The 22157-nt window shown below is 29.4% G+C and overlaps 1 long non-coding RNA gene across 1 annotated transcript; it reads right to left on the bottom strand.

Moving 5' to 3' along the window:
- Window positions 1-7077: 7077 nt before the first annotated feature.
- On the bottom strand, window positions 7078-21110 carry LOC129987895 (uncharacterized). The gene is made up of 2 exons (XR_008785611.1): window positions 21012-21110; window positions 7078-7392 (listed from the first exon to the last, which is right to left on the bottom strand). It is a non-coding gene; the product is annotated as an uncharacterized LOC129987895 (long non-coding RNA).
- Between the last annotated feature and the right edge of the window lie 1047 nt (window positions 21111-22157).

Raw genomic sequence — 22157 nt, 5'->3', positions numbered from 1 at the left:
ATCTCAATTAGAAACGGTGCATTGAGAAGAATTGTTGGAATCTCGAGTGTAACGTAAGACATTGTGTATGAGATATATAAGACTGTTGTGTTGACTTTTAGACGTAAATTCAATGTATTGTTGGCTAAAATAAAATATCTGATATTGCTTAAAGAGCTCTCGGTTTCGTTAACACTTATGACATCTCCCGATTTATAAGTGTGTATATGTATTTTGTTCTATTATCTGTTTGTTTTTATCTTTTTAGTTAAGTTTTTTTTTATGTAGTAAACATTTATAGAAGAGCGAAATGACTTAGGAAATATATTTCGAAATTCTTTTCAGTTTCTGCATTGTTTACTTTGAATTCCATCTAACATTTGTTGATTAATAGGAAGAAACAGTTGAAAAGATAATAAAACCTGCTAGTGTATTCTTCCCGAAAATGTCTCGCATATTTCATAATAAATATGTTATCACCCTTCACACCACTCCCTCCACCCTCCACTTCAGCATAAAAACTTTCTTGCTTACTTCAAAATAAATACATTATCATTCCCCATTCCAGAATTAAAATTTTTTTCACATAATTTCGAGGGGGGGGAGTTGTGTGTCCCCCCCCCCGCTCCTTCAGCATAAGAATTAAGAATCTTGGTAAAGGCCGTCGAGATAGCGAGTGTTCAGATTTTTATTTTGAGAATCCCAAGCATGAGGGTTTTATGCTTCTTACTATAAAGAGGGAAACTAAATATATTCATTTTGGATCTATGTACCAAAATTTGAAACAGCACTACTATCTTCGTAAAAGGTTCGTATACCAAATTTCATTTATCTAAATCGTTATATTTTTGAGTTATAGTATCTATTTATACACGAACCGACAGACAGTCAAACTCTTAACAGAGATTTGATCCAAAATTTGATACAGATTTAGACTTCAAATATTAAAACTATGAATGAATTTTTATAAATCTATATGAATTATAGATCTTTATCTGAATTTTTATAGATCTTTACATTTCGAAATTTACTTTAACATGGGCAAACATATAAACAAATAAGTTAAAAAGAGATTTCGTTCAAAATTAGAAAGGAATTTGCAAATTTTTGTGAAGACCACATACCAAATTTCACCAATCTATCTCAAAATGCTTTTGAGTTTTCTAGTAACATTTTAACAGACTGATACAATTCCAAAAAGGCTTTTTTTTCTGACTCGGATATTTCTGAAATATAGAAATACGTCAAAATTTCGAAATGAAATCTTTTGGCGATTATTGTATTGTCTCTTTACATTTGTCATTACAGTAAAGTATAAAGTAGAGGCGATGTTCACATAACAATGCAAAAATTCTTAAGGAAAAAACAATTAATGAAAGAAGACAAACAATGAAATGATATCTGCCATATTAAATTTAATTTATCATCATTTTAAACAGCATGTTCAGTATATACCAAAAATAACTTACTCATAAAGACTCATTTATGTTATGCTTTGGTACGAATAATATTTGAAATATTAAAAAAAAAAAAAATTAGAAATAATAACATGCAAAATTAAGAAAAAAATGGTAGCAATTCGTATCATGACGCAATCTAAAAATAATCGTAACTGCACATGTAATCCGTCTTACAATGACTATCAAGATGATGCACTAGGCCGCGGTAGCCTGGTGGTAAGGTCTCGGCTTGTAAGCCGTAGTGTTTCAGGTTCGAGACCCGTTTCCACCGAAGAACCGTCGTGTAAAGGGGTTTGTTGCACGTTAAATCCGTCATGCCAAACGTCCACCCGCTGGTGTGGAGTGGTGTGGAGAAGGTGCCAGCTCAGATGTCGTGCTCGTCATTTGACCGCGGTTCAAAATTGCGAGGTCCGTCCCAAAATAGCCTTAGTGTTGCTTTACAATGGGACGTTAATATAACTAAACTAAATTAAACTAAACCAAGATGATGCACTGTATTTGGCGTATAGCTAGTCAACGAGAATTGTCTCCATTAGGAAAGAAACATTTCTTATTCTTGACTAGGTCCATCTGATGGCGCGCCATTTTTTTACTTTCTCGTATACGAAGTACAGAGAAAGTACTACAATCATCATCATAAAAAAAAATGAAAACTCGAAATTTTGATGAATTTCCATATTTTAGACCTTCCTGAGTTGGAAAAAAGATTTTTGTTAGTCTACCTGTCTGTTTTATTATATCTGTCTGTCTGTCTCTCCGTCCGTGACAGAGACAACTTAAAAAATGCTTTGAGCTAGACGGATGAAATGTGGCATGCGGCCTTTACACCAATTCATTATTACAGTATCACATATCTTCTAAAAGGAGATTAGAAATTCAAGTCTGCATATAATAAAAACTTGCGATTCTCTTGAATTTTTATTTCAAAATATTGTTAATTTTGGAAACTATTAATATTGAGAAGAAAACAGGAGTTACCTCAATTGCCTATTTTAAGAATCAGTTTGTAAATTTTAGGCATTTTATCGCAAAATTATTTCAATTAAAAAAAGAGATTTTACAAGGACCACAAAAGGTTACTCCACCTCTCTCTCCAAAGTATTCAGATAAATTTGAATGACTAAGGCACCTCGGCGTCATTGGCATGAACTATGTTTATTTTTATCGAGACAAAAATTTATATTCAAAATGATAGTAAAAAAAATTAATTGCTGAAGATTTTGTTTTAGTAAACATATTTCACTTTTAAAATTAATAACAACAGATACGATCATTTCACTGCTTTTGCTCTTAAAAAAAATTCCATTATAAAAACAACTTATCCCTTCAATCAATTCAAATGAAGTTTGAAAATCAACTTATTAATTTTTGATTGGATTTGTGTGAGCGATGATTGAACTTCAAAACTTATGTACTCAGTTTAATTACCCGGAGTAAATTAATTTCAGTATTTTTAATACTCATATAAAGTTTACGTAGAAAGAGAAAGTAAATCAAAAGGACCTAAAATAATTTCGTGTTGGAAAATTGCTCTGTCATACGAAATTAATCGATTAATTCTCAGAATAGTGTAATAGAAAATACTGGAGGATAGAAAATAAAAGCAAGAATTATAATTCTTCTCACTAAAGTAATCGATTTTTTTTTTTCATTATTGCATGATAGTTTCGGTCTCTATGTGATATAAAAATATTTTATTAACAGCTATATATTTTTCTTTTTTTTCTTTGGCAACCTAAGGCGACAGTAGGTATAATAAATTTTATGGCAACCTCGCAAATGAAGAAAAAAAATAACACTGCAGTTTGACAATAAATAATGCTTTGCTTTGATTAAATCTGTTCGATATTTTTATTAACTTATTTATACTTTTGTGCGAAATATTTTTGATTAAGAAAGCAACTTGCATTCGTCCTTCCAAATGAAATCTCAATTATCTGCAAACGATAAAAAAAAAGCAGCTATTTCGTTATTTCGAAAACGATTAAGAATTCTGAAATCGTATTCGAGAACGAATGAACAGAAATAGTTGTCTTGATTACATACGAATGGAACGAAAGCAAAAGCAAACAATGCATCTGAGGCATTTCTTTCAGCTTTGTTCTTATATTTTTTTCTTTCTTTTTTTTTTTTAATCCTGTTCTGTTTTTGCTACTGTTCCATTCATGTTTGATTCATCGCTCTAATAAAAGAGGATTTACGTCTTCATCTCAAATATGTGTCAATGGAAGAAAGATTCCTTCCCTTGCTTTAAATACTATCTTCTATCAGCAGCGGTTTAATGACAAAGAGCAAGGTCAGCCTGCAAGGCCTTTAACATTTAATGCATTCTAAGAGAGTTCGTTTTTTATAAAAAATTTTTAAATTATTTTATAAATTCAATATTTAGTATCATTTTGATTAGAAGGTTTTAAATTCTTAAAATTTTTATACGGGAAATAAATATTAATTTGTCGCATTTCATGAATTGATTTTTTTTGTGGTAAATGTAGGTTTAGATTGCATTTTTCTCTGAAATAAAATCATGGAATTTTTTTAAAGTAAATTATTATTATTATAATTATCATAAACTATAACCGCTTCCAGAAGATTTCTTAAACTCTCACTTACAGTTCATTGTTACTACACTATGCTTCAAAATAAATTCATAATAAGAATCTATGTTGATATTTCAGTGAATAAACTTTCGATTCCATGAGCTTTTTTGGTAATTCATAAAAAATTGCATGAAAAATCATTGATACTACAAATCGGTGAGAATGACATGTAAAGAAGTAAAATCCTAAAGCAATATTCGATTTTCAAATTTGTTCTTTCATTTTTTGACTATTTGGTTGAATGGTATTTGACATGTGTAATTTACATAAAAACTATAAAACTGCATAAAATTCTGGAATAAATTTATCAGTAGGGATACATTTATCTTCTGTTCTTAGTTAGAAAATAAGAAAATTAATTACTCTTGTGATTATTAATTTGAATAATATAATTTCGAGAATAAGATTCTTACTGAGAGGCTTATATAAATAAAACAAGATGATATTCTTAAAATATTTTTCTTCATTGTTACATATACATTATGCATATTTTGCTCTTTACATTAAAAATGTGATAAATTAAGATAATATATATTTTTTACGGTCTCCTGGCAATCTATATATGCTAAATGTATTTTATACTTTTTATTCTTTGATTAAATGCATTATATATAACTCCCTTTTTGTTACGATGCTTATGCTTTTTCAACTTGTAATATATCTTTATTTATGAGTTAATTTTTATAAACATTTCTCTAAATAACGATTAGCTTTTAACAACTAATCATGGGTCATTTTTATGATTGCCATTGTGATATACAGTGGCTCAAAAAATTGAGAGTACACCTTACGTTTACTTGATAAATGCGACTTTCAATATAAATAACACATTACCGGGAAGTGCAAACTTGTTTTTATTTTTACACATAACAAATGGTTTCATTTAGAGCAAAAATAAAGAAAAATCAACGAAAAATTTCTAAATTGAAAATTTTCAGAAGCATTTTAAATAAACATACGCAGAATTTTGCCTCAAAAAATTGAGAATACACCAATGAAATTTTTGCAATATCATGCATAGAACCAAAGTGCCACTATTAATTTGCATGTCTTTTGGCTCTTATAATGTCCTCTAAATGTCATGGTACCGATTCGATCAATTTTTGGTGGTATCTGAAGATATTTTACCCCATTCTTCTTGCACCACTTGTTTTAGATGGGTTTTGTTTCTAATTTTGTATTTTTGAACCACTTTTTCGAGTATGGCCCACGAATATTCAATGGCATTGATATCAGGGTACTGTGGTGGTGTGTGTAACTGTTGTTTATAACGAAAAAGACATCATATTTTGACATTATGTGCATTCTGTTTGGGGTCGTTGTCTTGCTGGAAAATGGAATTTCCATCTAAACCCAAATTTTTACCACTTTCCTTTAGATTGCTGCTACCATATTGTTCATCCAACTTATTGCAGAAACTTTTCAAATCAGAAGTGTAGGCAGAAGTGTAAGTGCTTAAACTGTGCTAAATGCCATTAGACAAGCTGGATATAAAAGTAGTATTGTTAGAGAGAAACCGTTCATCAGCTTGCAAATTCAGAAAAAGCATTTGAAGTTTGCAAAAACTCATGAATTGAAGACCAATAACCTTTGGAAGAAATCTATATTTAGTAATGAAAGAAACCTCAACATTTTTGGCAGTGACAACCATCTTACTGTACGGAGAAAACCTAATACTGCTTTGTATCCAAAAAATTTACATCCTACAGTTAAACAGGATGATGACTCCGTGATGATTTGAGGTTACGTGGCTTCATCCGGGGTAGGAAATTTAATTTTTATAGATGGCATTATAAATGATACGGTTTACTTTGATATACTTCGCAGCAATCTAAAGAAAAGTGCTAAAAATTTGGATTTAGATGGATATTTCATTTTCCAGTAAGACAACGACCCCAAACAGAATACACGTAACTTCAAACTATGGTGTCTTTTTCATTGTAAATAGCAGTTACACCCACCACCACAGTACCCCGACATCAATGCCATTGAATAATCGTGGGCCATACCCGAAAAAGTGGTTCAAAAACACAAAATTAGAAACAAAACCCATTTAAAACAAGTTGCGCAAGAAGAATGGGGTAAAATATCTTCAAATACCACCAAAAATGGGTCAAATCGATACCATGACGTTTAGAGGCCATTATAAGAGCCAAAAGACATGCAATAATAGTGAGACTTTATTTCTATGCGTGATATTGCAAAAATTTCATTGGTGTATTCTCAATTTTTTGAGGCAAAATTCTGCGTATGTTTATTTAAAATGCTTCTGAAACTTTTCAATTTAGAAGAATTTCGTTGATTTTTCTTTATTTTTACTCTAAATTAAACCATTTGTTATGTGTAAAAATAAAATCATGTTTGCACTTCCCGGTAATGTGTTATTTATATTGAAAGTCGGATTTATGAAGTAAAAGTAAGGTGTACTCTCAATTTTTTGAGCCACTGTAGCTAAACAAATTACATTATTAAATTTTTAAATGCATAATTGGAATGAAGAAAAAAAATATCGTTTGCATTTTTGATTATTCTTTTTTTAATTCTTTGTAAATATCTTTTTCTTACATTTACAAAGAACAAAGAAAAGCTTAATAATCAAATTTTATTCATTTGTCTGTACGTATATATTATTACTATTTTACTTTTTATAATATAATAGCCCTTTAGTTAACATTAAAGATGTTTTAAAATGTTCCTTTGTTTTTATGTATAATACAGCCCGTAGATTAAAAATAATCAGTTTCACAAATATAATTATGTAAGATCTGTCGAAATCTTCTCTTTGAGAAATTAACATTTGAATTTAAATAAGCTATTATTCGCAGAATCAATAATTTTTTCAAAAAATTATGAGCTAAATAGGAAGTAAATATTCATTTCTATAATTAATAAAATAGAGATCTTTAATAATATATAGAAAATATACATAGAAAAATGCATATTTCTTTAGTTATGACATAGAAATGTAATGGCAGCATAAAAAAGTAATATAATTTTGAATGAAACGGATTACGAGTTTCATTGAAAAAATCACATCAAGGTAAAATTTAATATTCTATTTTATTTTTTATATTTGATATTTTTTAGCGAATTTTTTTCTTAGTATTGAACATGGAAAGGAAATATGAATACATTTTTTTGTTTTGCTGTGATGGATTCCCATACCATTTTCAGTGTGTTTCCTTTCCTATGACTGTTCCATTTCTTATTTTTTCTTCATTATATTCCGTGCATGTCCAGTCGGAATCAAATCCGGGGATTGCGGTGTTATATCCGGTTTATCATGTAGTACAGGAGTGTTATGATTTCATTTTTATTTTTCTTGTGCGTTTCCGTCCGTTGTCTTGCTGAAGGATCTAGGAATTTCACAAGGCAGCTTTGTTACATACGCACAAATAGCTTTTTGTTGATAAACAAATAGTCCAGATTAAAATACTGAAAGAGCTATATTAATTCTTGCAAGAATTGTTTTTAATTTCACTAAAATATACAAATACAATTTATCTTTATCTTACATTTTATCTACATTGCAAAATGTTTAGATTATTTTTTTTTTAATCTGTTGTGAAATTTATATTTTCTGGCATCTTTAAATTAATACTTAGAATTCAAATGCATTTGTTTTTATTCAATAAATATTTTAAGTTCTAATTAATTGGTCAACAAAACATAGGGTTATATTCGAAAAAATGATAAATGCATTTTTTAGAAATTCAAAACCTTTTTGTAAATGAATTCTAATTGGAAGATTTATTAATCTGTGTCATTACGTATATTTAATAATATTTTTTTCTAGAAGCTCTTTGTAGTACCCAATAAAGAGTTTTTTTGAATTATCTGGAAATATATAAAGAAAAATATTCCGTTTAATAATTGCTTCGTAATTGCACAAAAATAATCGTCTGCTTTTTACAGCGTTTCATTTTGAAGCATAATGCGTTTAATGAATGCATTGATTATTTGATAAGCACTAAAGTAAGCATATTAAAATCGTTCATTTTGAAATTCTAAAGAGATAGTTTTAGGACTAATCCAGTAAGAGTGTAATAATAATAAACATTTGCATTTTAAATGGAGTTCTTAAAATTTCTTTCAATACATAATTATTGATAATGTTAATAAAAAAACATTATAATATCAAATATATGCATAAATTTTCTTCTAGTTTATGTATTACTAGACTATTTTAAATCCATGAGGAAACAAAAAATTTTTTCCCTTAAATATAGAATTTTTAACTATTTTCATCTTGAAGACATAAATAAACATTAATTTTTCAAACATCTGCAAAAACTTTTTTTTTTTTTTTTTTTTTGAAATTCAGGCAATATTTACTAATTTTCTATTTTTAAAGTATTGACCTGCAGAATTAGTTTTTGTATTCAGATTCAAATAAGTCATCGGTAGGACGAAAAATTACTTGCCAATTACCATGTGAAAATAATTGCTAGAATCAAGATCTGTTCTTACTAGGTAGAATGGTATGAGAGAAAATATGTCATTTGTAAGGAAAAATCACTATTTTTACTGTTAAATTTCCCGAATTCAATAAAAATTCAGTTTTGTCAATATATAAAAAGGATAAAGCTTAAGAATTTTTAAAGAAAATAAGGTAAATTTTTTATCTTAATTATTTTCTGCTTTAAAATTTTAAAATTATAATTAATTATTATAAAGATTATAACATCTTCAAATCAAATATTTTTTCTCAAAACCACGATCAAGTGACTTTATGAATATTGGATCAAAATTTAATTATATTAATCGATTAACTGACGATTAAACTTTGAAATATAAAGATAGTAACATTATCGTTAATAACAAATGAGTATACTAAATTTAAAAACTCTTGCACTATAGGAAGTATAAGAAACTAGTTCATATTTCACTTGTTTCGTGTTCGCAAACATGAAACAAGTGAAGATAATTAAAAGCACATAAAAATTTCAAAACCTCCCGATTTGTCCCATTTATTTTGAGCATGTTTGCTAATCCTTCTTAGTGATTTAATTCGACGTCTTGTAATAGGAACTCAAACTGTCTCCAGCAACTTGAAAACCATTTCCTGTCAATTAGACAAAGCAGACCTTGCACAGAAGTTCAATGAATATCCATTGACAACGGAGGTAAAATTCATTTCTATAATGCCAATAATAATCACTCGTTCATATATATTCATTTATGACAATTTTTTTTAAACTAGTGCGAGTATTTTCTTTGAAGTTTACTCATTAATTTATCCCTTACACACACATACACTTAAAAACTGTGGATCTCGGACGAGACTGTGAAAGTTTCGACTTCTCAAAATTTAGTTTTTAGAGCAACGCGCATAAGTATTTTGTGTTTCATAATATAGTAAAAAAAAGCAAGTATGAGTTTTGAACTCTTTCTTTTAACTGATTAAAACAAAATTTAACACAGAACTACAATTTTAGCAACAAGATCAGATGCCAGATATCATATATCTAAGTCACTGCGCTTTTGAGTTATCGTCTTTACATGCGCGAATGTACAGACCGACAGACAGTTAAACCGTTGACGAATTTGGTTTAAAATTTGATATGAATCTGTGCTTTTAATTTTAAAATAGTGTACTAAATTTCATACCTATAACTCATTCAGTTTTGCAGTTATTGTGTTCACTTGTACGTCGACAGACAAACAGACACTTCGGACAGACAATTTTACAGAAATGTATACTTTTGGTCTAATGTCACATTTGTAGACGCATTTGATTCAAAATTACAAATCTATATTTTTGATATTAAAATTTTGTGCTAAATTTTATATTTATTTATTTATTATTGCATTTTCTAATTCATTTGTACGTTGACAAACTGACAATCGTTCTATAAGGATTCGTTTAAAAATTAATAGATATTTACAAATTTAATTTAAAGATCATACACCGAATTTCATCCGTCTAGGTGAAAGCATTTTGGAGTTATCGTGTTCAGATACAAATATGCTGACATAATTCCAAAAATAAATTTTTAGAACTGATTGAGCACTGAAATGAGGAATCATAATCTCGCGGTCAAATTTTTCAACGATAATAATACCTTTATACACAATAAAGTAAAAATCATGTAGAAGATATGAAGAGAATGGCTGAAAAATGCTTTGTCCAAATTTCTTGATTGCCAAAATCTATGTTGGAAGACTATAATCTTAAATTTGCTCCGTAAAACATAAAAATTCATTTGCGAATGTAAGTAGCACAATTTATTGCTTCTGGCTAAAAGTAAAGTGACAATTCAAATTGAATTAAAAGGCATCTAGCGGTTTGTAAAACTGTTCTATTCAATCGTTCTACTATGGCGTTTGATTTTGGGGTAAGAAAAGCAGAAATTTCTTTTCTTGTTCCTTGTTCTAGAAGAAAAGTTTCTTTTTAATTCAAAGTTCGCACTCATGCTCTTCAATGACGATGCTACCATTCGTATTTTGCCTCGAACTCAATTTATTTATATGTTCCCTGATTTTCTAGCTCACGGCTAATAAATGATGTCTCTCTGTAACATTCAATGTAAATAAATTGGTATCATTTTTAAAACCTTTCCTGCAATTCATCCCACTACAACAACTGTTGAATATAACAGCTGCTATCATCGTCGAAAACCGCCCAATCCATAACAATCTTTATCTGATCTCTTTGTGCTTCGTCACACAATTACTGGGAGAAAAATATAGTTAATAGATCTATTTCTCTGGATGAATGGAAGACAAAATAAAATTCTTACATCCATTCCGAATGCACATTGCATGCTACTGCAACCGTAATTACTCGGAATGGGTGGGGAAAATTCTCGAGAGATCCTTCGGTGAGATTTTTTTCAGTTTGTTAATCGCAGCAAATGAGTTGCTAAAATTCTGCCTGCAAGACTGTGGCCTGAGATAAGAATTATTATAAATATCGTCGCAGATTCCTGGAATTGAAAGAGAATTCACTTCTTATTGTAGATTTTGATCTTGTCTGGCAACAGAACAAGGTTATTTAACAAAATTATTTGAATCATTTATTTTAAAAGTGGTATATATTCGCTATTAATATTCAATGGATTTAGGACTAAATAAATTTAAACCCTCAAGGCTAGAGTAATTAGGTGCCCTATTAGAGAAGTAACTAGGAATTACAACGCTATTTGTCAAAAAAAAAAAAAAAAATGAATACCTAGAAAACCTACTTATTGAAATAATTGCGAATAAAAGAGGCTTGTTTATTAATATTTACACTTTTTTAAATAATTGCCTTTTTAACCCTTTCTAGGGCCTTGGGAAGTATGCTTCCCACCAAACTTATCAATCTTTGTATGAAATTATGTAGGTTGGCATAAGTTCTGACATTTTTTTTTAGTAAGTCAGAAACTTAGATGCTATAGTTCTTTATCTCAGACAAAATGATGTGTTTTGATTGGTTACTAAATTATTAATTAACTAAGTTAATTAATGAATCAAATTAAATTTATCTAATATGCTAAATGAATCTCTTTTCTTATTCTAATTTCAAGCCTGAAAATATTTTAACATAATATGACTAGAAAAAAATGGCCCTTTAAAGGGTTAAAGCAGTATTTAGTAAGCCATCTTCAGCCATCTCTAATTATATATAATATTAATTTTAATGATAATGTTATATAAAAAAATATGTTTTCAATACTCTTCTATATATTCATTAAATATAAAAATACAGCAAGATAATATTTCAATTATTACAAAATGCATTTATAAATACTTAGTATTTTATTTGGTAATTTTAAATTAATTTAATTGACACAAAGAATGCACTTTTATTATAGCATAAGACTGAAATGCTTGTGTAATATTACAAAATCGATGAGTATCTCATTACAAGTCCTACCCGTTTTTCTTTTAAAATTATAATTAGATATTTTTAGATTTTTTTTATTTATTTAATATTTTAAAATTAAAATAAAAACAAGATAATAAATTTTTTAGGCGTCCTTGACTTAATTGCACCCCCAGGATATAGCTCACTGTATAAAATGGCTTAGAGTGCCTTTTTCATAAGAGTTTCTGAAGAAAATAACATATTTGGAAAACAGTTTTTGGTAAAGGATTTACTCTTTTATGAGTAGTTATCCTTAAGAAACAGTGATTGTATGAACTTTCGATTTAATGAGCTTTTTAGGTGATTCCGTAAAGAACATCCTTGGAAACACGAATCCACATTGTTTATCTCTCCCACAACTTTGAATGCCATTAATTCATAAAGATATCACCCCCATTCTAGATAATATGAGTGCCTTGTTTGCACACACACACAGTCACAAAATGCCACCGTCCTGTGGAAGAAGACAGGATGTTTCTTACACAGGACGTAATATCCTGTCTTCGAAAAAACTGCCAAGATATGCAAACCATCCTTGTTATACCCCCAAGGTAAATGAAAACTGGAATATAGAATCGAGTTATTTTTCAACTGTATATTCGTGAAACCCTTCGTACATAGAAAGGTTGAATGAGGTTGAAAAGATCTAAGATAAGTTTGAAAGCCTTCGGACTCTCTAAACTTATTTTAGCTGTTTGAAGCGAATAGTAAGTAGATCCATTACAAAAGAAGTTACCTTTATAATTTGAAAGAACTTATCATCTGCATATTAGCTTTGCAACAAAACTAAACAAAGTGCTTTTTTCTTCTGATTTGAAGGGAACAATTTAGTTTACTAATTGCGTAAGAAGTTTCTTGGAATAATTTTTATTTTTCATTTATTGACTTTATCAATACTTTCTAAGCATTTCTGTTTATTATCTTACTTATTTTGTAATTAAAAAAATACAGTTAAATGTCCGGCACCACAATGTTATCAAATGGAGACTAATTTTGTTTTAAAAATGGCCAGGAAAAAGCAATTTTGCCATTTTTAGTACTTAGCAAAAAATTGCTCACAAATTACTTCTATATAAACTTCAATCAAAGGAAGGAAGTTCAAAGTCAAACCTCTCTTTAAAAAAAATACAGCGGATGTTTGTTTTTTGTTTTTTAATTTCTAACGAATTTAAGTATAAAATGCATCAAATTTTTATTATTTGGTTTTTTATAATTAAATTAAATATGGACAATCGATTAAAAAAATTTTAAGTAAATTTTATTTATGAATTTTCATGACTAAAATGAATTTATCATGAATTTTCAGTTAGCTGTATCTCAAGTTCCCAACATTATATCTCAAGTTCCAAATTTTTTATCAAATAAAAAGAATTCTAAATATTAAATTACTTATTCGTCGCTTTTTCTTAGTGAACTTACACCACTTTCGAAACAAATAATCTATTCCCTACCACGCCACCAACAAATATGAGTCAATCAAAATACCTTCCAATGCTTTTATAAATGGCTAATTGTCACATTTGTAATAGCATCGAATTAGATATGACCTTGAAATCAACCACCGTAACTCGTCGCTGATCAATTGATCGTCTAAGCCATCCCCCTTATATTCCCCATTACTACATTTTTTCATAGAACATTTTTCAAAGAACTTTACTCTGAAGCCACGCCTCCAGCATCAATCTTTCTTTATGCATTTCCCGGATCTGTTTTGTGGTATTCTTAAAAGAATCTTTTATTTGTTGCCAGTCTCGTTATCGAAGTTTAACAGAATTATATTAAAAAAAAAAAAAAAGAATGAACTTTTGATTAGTACTAGGAAGTAATGACCTTTTAACTGTTGGAATGGCTGCATGGATTGCGTGTATTGGATGAATTATTTGCCACTGTAAGAGGTTGGAATTAGTTTCAATAAAGAATGTCGATACATAATTGATGTCTCAAGAAAAATTAATTAATTGTTGTTGAAAATATAGCAATTTGATACCACGCAACGAAAAGAAAACAAGAGAAAGTTTTAATTCATTTTTTGTTTAAAAACTTAGTCTTCAAGAAAGGAAAAAAAAACTAAAAAGCTGTAATGCTTCATTGGATAGATTATATTTTTCTCGTGCCCCAAACTGTAAAAAATTGCTCTATATCTGTTTCAAAAATTATCACTTTCTTTTTTGTCAAATTTAAGTATAGTTTTCTTTAGATACTTATTACAGAATTTTTTTTTTTTTAGTTGTATCGAATATTACTAATTTTTAATTTGTTATTCAAAGACTATATGCATGCTTTAAAAACATGTAAATCTCTATATGAAAAAAATTAGACTATTCTTTAGTTCAAAGTCTAATAGAATAATGATGACACAAATGCAGAGCTATATAGTACATACAGACGTCTTCAAATTCCCACTATAAGATGATAAGGAATTTCTTGTTACAGCCGACCACTGAACATAGCAGTATCGGCAGATTTGCTGTGGTTGACTGCTATCTTTAGCATAGTCCGTCCATAACACTGAACAAACGGACATCCTCTTCGAGGCAATTGGCCCCTAGCCACAAAGTGGTCAATCACTGACCTTTCACTCATCTTCGCTTTCACCTTGGTATGGAATTGTCCGTTTTTTGATTTTCCAAAATAGGATCAAACTTATAATCTGTAGTAAGATTATTGGGTAAGAGCATTATAGTTTTGAATTGAGGTCAGATGACAAAGATAGAACTGTGGCAATTTTCCATTCTCCAAATATTCATAATACTCTAAAATCAAAAGTTGGATCATAATAATATATTTAGCATGTATGAACACATAAATGAAGAATTTTCGGAATTATGCCTGAAATAGCCAGTTTTCTATTCTAAAGCCCAGATTACCCATCCAGTCATCTTAATCTTTCTTGGTATTTTCTGTGATACTGGAAAATCAGCATAAGTCAATTAAACATTTTTATTTCACAGTTTCTTTTGATTATGTATTGCATTTTTTTAAATGGAATTAATAGTAAAAAAAATATATTATGTTATCATAATAATTTCAAGTTTATGTTAACATGATCACTTTTTCGATTGTCGTTCATAATAAAATAATCTTTTTGCGAATCGAACAGCTGAAATTCCGAATTGCCTCGCAGAATGCACGTTATTACGTAAGCTGCCTACTACTTTCGTGCTACAAGGACAGAAATGAAACCTTTCTGAAACCTGTTTGAATAGAAGGATAGAATTTTCTTTTATAATGTTATATCTCCTATTAAGCTAGCATCAAACTCGGATTCTCGCACAGTCTTCACAAATACATAACGGAGTCAAAATAAATAGCTTGATTAATTACTTGAAAGATTCATACTTAAAAAAACTCATATTTTGAATGCAGACATTATAAATCTTCAAAGTACCCTCTTTTTTACTTTCTGGTATATTGTATTATAGAAAAAGTATTGTAATCGTCAAAAAAAATTCGAATTCACGTTTTGTCGAATTTCCACGTTTTAGATTTCCCTGAGTTCGAAAAACACATTTTTGGAAAATGTCCGTCTGTCTGTGACAAACATAGCTCAAAACTATTTTGAGCTATACAGATGAAATTTTGTTTACGGTCTTTACACCAAATTCGCATTCTATCAAATTTTAAATAAAATCCATTGAAGGGAAGTCTGTCTGTCCAGCTATTTGAATATAAGTTAACACGATTGCTACAAAAGGAAGATATCTAGATAGATAAAATTCGGTGCACAGATTTAACATCTATATTGTAGACATTTATCAAATTTTCAGCCAAATCCAACAATCGGTTGACCGTCTGTCGGTCTGTACTTTCAGAAACATGTAAGCGTGATAACTCAGAAACTTAATGACTTAAATAAATCAAATTTAGTATGGCATTTTGTGACTACAATTGTAATTCTGTGTCAAATTCTTGTTTTAATTGGTTGAGAAAAAACGCGTCTTAAACATAGATTCTATTTTCGGCTACTCTTAACGGCATGTTAAAGATTAATCGCCAAATAACTCGCCAAGGATCACACGAAAAATTCAGTAAAAATGCTAACTTTACGCCAAAGGTTAGTATTTCGTAACTATTGACGTCATTGCCATCCAAGGCGTTTTCTAGGTAACACCTTCATTAGAGAGTACGCGAGAAAGTTTGGGGAAGACCGTTCCCACTGATTTGCATGGCATCCAGAAGACTGTAGTGCAATTGTTGCCAAATTTTCAATGCAATTACTTCAAATTAGTGATTGAAATGGATGCAGTACCTCAATAAAATGTAATTACATCGATAGATTGACCATTTGGCAGAGAAAGATAGTCTTCCCTCAGCGATTACAATATCTATATTGCATTCTGTTGCACTTTTTTTAGTGACGGTTTGTAGAACGCATTTCATGAATGTTATATTTTCCATGTTCAACAATCATCAATAATTCTATCACACCAGCTAATATTACTTGTAAATATATGCTTCTTTTGCTATATTCAAGTCCGTCTTGCATTTTTTGCCAAACTATCTGTACAAATTATTGGGAATGGAAGCACTATATTATTAATTGCATCGATAAATGAGCTGATCAGTTGACAGCGATAGAGAACTCTTCCTTGACCATCACGATACTCAAATTGCTTTTCTTGTAATTTTGTTTAGTAGTAGTTTGTAGAAAATTAAGTGTATATTTCTCTATGCCGAACTATATCACTATTTTGAATATCCTTATCACACCTGTTATTGCCAGCCTTGGCGAATACGTTTTTACAGAATGTTTGGAAAGACGTGCATTAAAAGCCTGATGTAATAAAAGGAAAGTTTAAGGAACATGTGTGATGTTTACATTCGATTCTTGAAGTATGTATCTTTCAAATTAATACAGTTACTGTCTTTTCCACAGTAAAGCTTTGGAATTCTCCTTTATTTATTAGTTCGCTTAACTCTTGAAGTGTTTTTCTTTTATATATATACAGCAATTACCTGTTGCAAAGTTGTGTGGTATCAAGGCATTCACCTTATATTATTAGTCTGAAAATGGTTCTATTTGAACATGAATTTGTTCTCCCACATCTCCTGCAACCCAAAGATTTCTTGTTATGGATGTTTTAATTTTAACATCTGCATATCCTCATTCGAAATGAGCAACTTGAGTACTTTCCCGTCTTAACTATTCATGCAAAAGAACACGACACACATAATATTACTCACATCCGATGGTATGGTTAGGTGTCCGATCACCAAACCATACCCTTTCCCGTCTCATTCCCCCTAGTTGAACGACCATCTTCTTTGTTTTGTGCAGCAGCATTTCATGCAAGAGTGGACCTTGTGCGAGCGACCTTGCCGTGTGGAGGGGACTAATTAGGTGAGCAGACGACATGAGAAAACTTCCGATAACCCTCTCACCACGAACACTGCCACCGGAGATGTTCCGTGTTCGACACGGTTTCCCTGGAACCTAATTTAAATATGCCATTATTTGGGTTTTCAAGGTGGTCCCATCCGAATCGGCGACTTGTTTTGGTCATTGTGGTGTCTCTAGAATTCTTCCTCACCGGATGACACCAGCGCAGGAAGTGACACCATAATGACTTTGGAATTTTTTTTAACCTATTTCAGATAACATTTTTGCTGGATTATTATTTTTATCTAACGATGAAACTGGATAGTCCCATTACACAGCAGTCTTACCAAAAAGATGAAACGGAAGAACGATTTTAAAAAAAAAAAATCTTGAATGCATGTCAAAACCTCTATGAAGAACCCCTTAGAAGAGTTTTAGGAAGCGATTAGTAATATCTTCACGTTTGGGTTCAACTTCATGTCATACATCTTTCTCCCTTTTGAAATTAGTTGAGACATTCTGTCCTGAAAATGAGTCGTTTTGATTCAACTAAGAATCCATATAATATCTGAGATGTTTATGGATTAACTGTCATTTTTGTCTTTAATTATAACATCTGTAAATGGCTTAGTTTTAAATAATAAATTTGAAATTACAATAATTGAATGCACGAGTCACACTTGGGCTTCATAGATAGGGGTTAATCGTGCTGTGTTTCCTGGTAAATATCTTACTTCCCATCCTCCAATGAATATTAAAATCTGAAACTCAAGACACTTTTTCTACGTTACTCACATTTAAATGCAATTATTAAAAGCTTGTAATAATTGATTTATATTTTCTAATTTTAGATTGCATTATTACCTTTCCTACGTGTGTGGGACTTTATATTTCGTCCATATTTTTTAACAATTCTTTTTAACGCATATTTTGTTCTAAGAAGACATTTCTCGTATACTGTGCACCATGGATTTTAGGAATTTCTTTTCAAATAATTTTAATCGCAAGGACCTCCATTTATCCCAATTCAGCTCTGATGAACAGTAAATTCTAAAATTGTTTCGAATATTTTTAACAAGATATTGTTTCATGAAAATACAGGTTCTCTCTCTTCCATCATGTCTTCAAGAGAGAGATTTTCCGTACCATTTCAATTTGTGTACTCTGGATTCTCATATTACGAGGTTCCGCATAGCAAGAATTAATAAAAGGTGACAAGAAAAATGGTAGCTAGTTCTCATATTGATAATTCAGTGTATTTAGGACAAAAAATGCTCGACTTTATGATTTTCAATAACATTTAACCAAACCATTGTAAAGTACCTGATGCTTATGTCTGTATTTTATAAGCATCATTAGGTCTAAGGATCTCAGATTTCCTTCCATTTATCAAAATCATCATACGTGCAATATTAATTTTTTAATAGAATAGAAAATTTATTTCTAATTTTTTCTTCAATAGATTTGAAAATATGTTCTTCCGTAAAAAATAAAAGAAAGCTTCTTTGAAAAATAAAGATACCATCTTTGCATTACTTAATTTATTAAGTGAAGTATTTATCTTTACTTAAATCTTCATTTAATTTTAAACAAAAAATCGTTTAGTTTCAAATATAAAATCTGTTAATTCAAAGATAAAAGAATTTCTACTTTAACTTGCTTGTAAAAATTTGTTTGTTCCTTTCTTCGTTCAGAACAACTGTAGATTTCATAATCTGATATTGAATCTCGTAGCGACTAGCATTATAAGTTGTGCAAAACTGCTGAATAATCATTTTTTCCCAGAATTTTTTTGATTTTGGAATAATATAAACCAGAACGTGGATTTTAATTCCTTTTTTTTAATATATTGGCATTTACCAATTACATATTCTATTCTCTCATGGAATGGAAACATCTGAATTTTAATTCAGTTTTCATTAAAAGAATTTTTAAATAATTTGGAGACGGCAGTAAAATTGCTTTTGTATTTTCAAAATTATTGCAAATTCCTCAAGATAGCGGTATATAGCCAACAATAATGTTACCTGTATTTACCCATTTTTTTATAGAGGTATTTTATTTCTGCATTAGCAGAATGCACCTTTTGAAAACTAGTATCTTTATATTCTTAATTTGCTTTTTGATTATTTTTTCCCATTTTTTTTCCCCATTACATCCTCTGAAGAAGACACAGGTCGAATAAGAACAATACAAAGAAGCAATTTTCCTAATTAGCTCGAATCTCCTAATATGAGTGACAAGAGTTTAAATGTATTCTTAGCTGATGTCATTCGAAACGGTTGCAGTTGCAGTTAAGGTACATATTGCTCATTATATGTTCAGAAAAAAGTAAGAAAGAAATCCAATGATTTGTGTAAAATGTTGCTTTCCTCCTACTGATATTTCATTTCATATAATCCTGCAGAGTTAAATGACATCCATTTGCATAGAAGGAACATAACATTTCCATGCAAATAACCAACTTACCTTTCATCTAATATGTAGAGACGGATGTAACAAGATATATCGTCTGGCCATAAACATACGATACTCTACTTTTTTTTTTTAAGTGATACAAAGAAAAGTATTGTTATTGCTTGTCAAGGCGGTATCGCATATGTTAAACCAATTTTTCACAGCTATAAATTCACCTGGCATGAAGGTCAAGCAGAGACAGGAGAAAGTGTCGCTAATTGGAAGTTATTGATGGAAAGAACTATAAATATCGATCAAATCGTTCAGGAAAAATTCGTAAAAGTAGAAAAGCATTTTAAAAGAAACGTTCAAATTGTAGCTTCGGGCAACTGGAGGATTGTTACGATGGAATATTTGCGAGGAAGAAATGATATTAAACTTGCTAGAGGCAATAAAAAAACTGATACAGACATGGAATTTTATGAACTTTTATTTTTCATTCCAGGCAAACGATAAATAGTGTATCCCTGATAGCCATTATAGCTATAATTTTAAGATTATATTCGTTATTCAAATGAGATTAACTGCAAATTGTACCTTATTTATTTATTAAATTAAATTTGATTCAAAAATAAACCCGATATAAAATCCTGCTAAATTTGCTTCCTTTTAGTCGTTTCTTTTGTTTTTACATAATTATTTAATAACGAATAATAGAATAAATGTTATGTCTGTCTCTACAAGGAAAATTTTTATTCTTTCCATTAAATAATTTTTAATCTTTTGAGCTTACGGCTGTTATCTATCAAAGGTTAGATGATAGTAATTAAATTAAATATGAATTCCGTCACAATTTCTGAAAAAAAAATATTTTCTATATCGTTTCGAAATTGTTGTCATTCATAAATAGGCGCAAGTAACTTTTTTATGCTTTAATTTTTCAACTGCTATTTCTTTATTTTAATTCATCGTTCAGTTCAATTTATTATAGCGATGATATTTAAATGATTTAAAATCAGTTTCAATCAATTCAAATTTTCTATCTAAAACTACGAAAGAAAAAATTTTCAGATATATAACATTCAAATAACTGTGTTTTTTTTTAAAGATTTTTTTACATAAGGAGAAAAAATGCCTTATTTTATTTATTTTACAAATTTTAAATTTGCAAATCTATTATCTAAAATCGATGAATTGTACCTTACGAGAAATAATTTTCAAATAATTTGACTAATAGATTTTTTTTTTTTGTGGAAATGGGCAAAACACTGCAGAAAATTTCTAATGCTACAATTATTTTTATAAATTGATCAATTTATAAAAAAAGGATCTCATAATGCACGGTACTAAGGCCCACAATATGCCTAAATCTGCTTCTGAAATAATTGAATGGGAAATCGAATTACCTTTAAAGTGAGACTTCTACAATAATATTTCTTTTCTTTTTTATGATTCATTCAGTTATCATTAAACACACAAAAATAAAAAAATACTTGCCATTTTTTAGAATTCTTGCCACATATAAAAGATATATGTTTTGTTTTATTTCATTCATCCTTTAACGTCATAAAACATACCGAAAACATGGAATAATATGACAAGCGATCAAACATTAAAAATGCAGTTTTCATTTGCAGATAATCAATAAAACTGAGCAGCTGACAAGTTACAAATTGCGACAAATGTTACATTGATTGATTTCCGAATTCTTTATGCAAATTTTCAGCTGCAGATGAGATTCTAACCATCTGCGAATGACGAATTTATTTCACAATTTTTTCAACGCATTAAATGTATCATTGTATTTTACCAACTGGAATATTCAAGGTTAAGTTATCCATTCTGAATCTGAATTTTTGTTGTTTTTGTTCAAGAGCAACAGATGTCTTTGTTCTATTCAGAACACGTTAAAATGTGTCTGGCTTAGATTCAAGAATTTTATAAAGGAATTTTGTTTCATTCTGTAAGAAAATAAAATTGAAAACATGATGAATTGCTAAATAACTGTCGATCTGTCTGATAAATTTTGCCCAAGAATATCCTTTTTTTTCTATTCTATGATGAAAGTTTAAGAAAGTTTTATTTTTAAGAGATATTCAATATTTCTCTTTATTTATGTTATTAATTATTCAATATCTCTTATGATTAATTTGGGAAAATATTTTATTAAAAGAAATTTACACATTTTATTAAAAGAAAATAAACAAAAGCTATGCTGTTGGAGTTGATAACATCTACACTACTTGATAGTTCTGTTTGCTGCTGTTCTTGGAAAATAAAAAGTCTGAGGAAATTTGTTCGAGATTGAGTTTCTTTAGACGAAGACCTTCAATACTTTCAGTCAAAATTAGATCACGAATTAAAAGTAAAATATTCCATTTTATTGAGGGATATTTAACATCAATATATTGCATTTCATAAATATTTCGAAACTGAATTATACGACAAATACTTTTCGCTCAACTAACTTTTTTTAAGTAATTTCTTTTAGAAACAATTATAGAGCTTATGTTATAGCATTCATATCTTCATTCGGTATAACAGACGGTGGT

This window comes from Argiope bruennichi, chromosome 10 (genome assembly GCF_947563725.1).
Source record: "Argiope bruennichi chromosome 10, qqArgBrue1.1, whole genome shotgun sequence".
Taxonomy (NCBI): domain Eukaryota; kingdom Metazoa; phylum Arthropoda; class Arachnida; order Araneae; family Araneidae; genus Argiope; species Argiope bruennichi.
The sequence above is the reverse complement of the archived record's forward strand: the minus strand, read 5'-3'. Positions and strand labels throughout refer to the sequence as shown.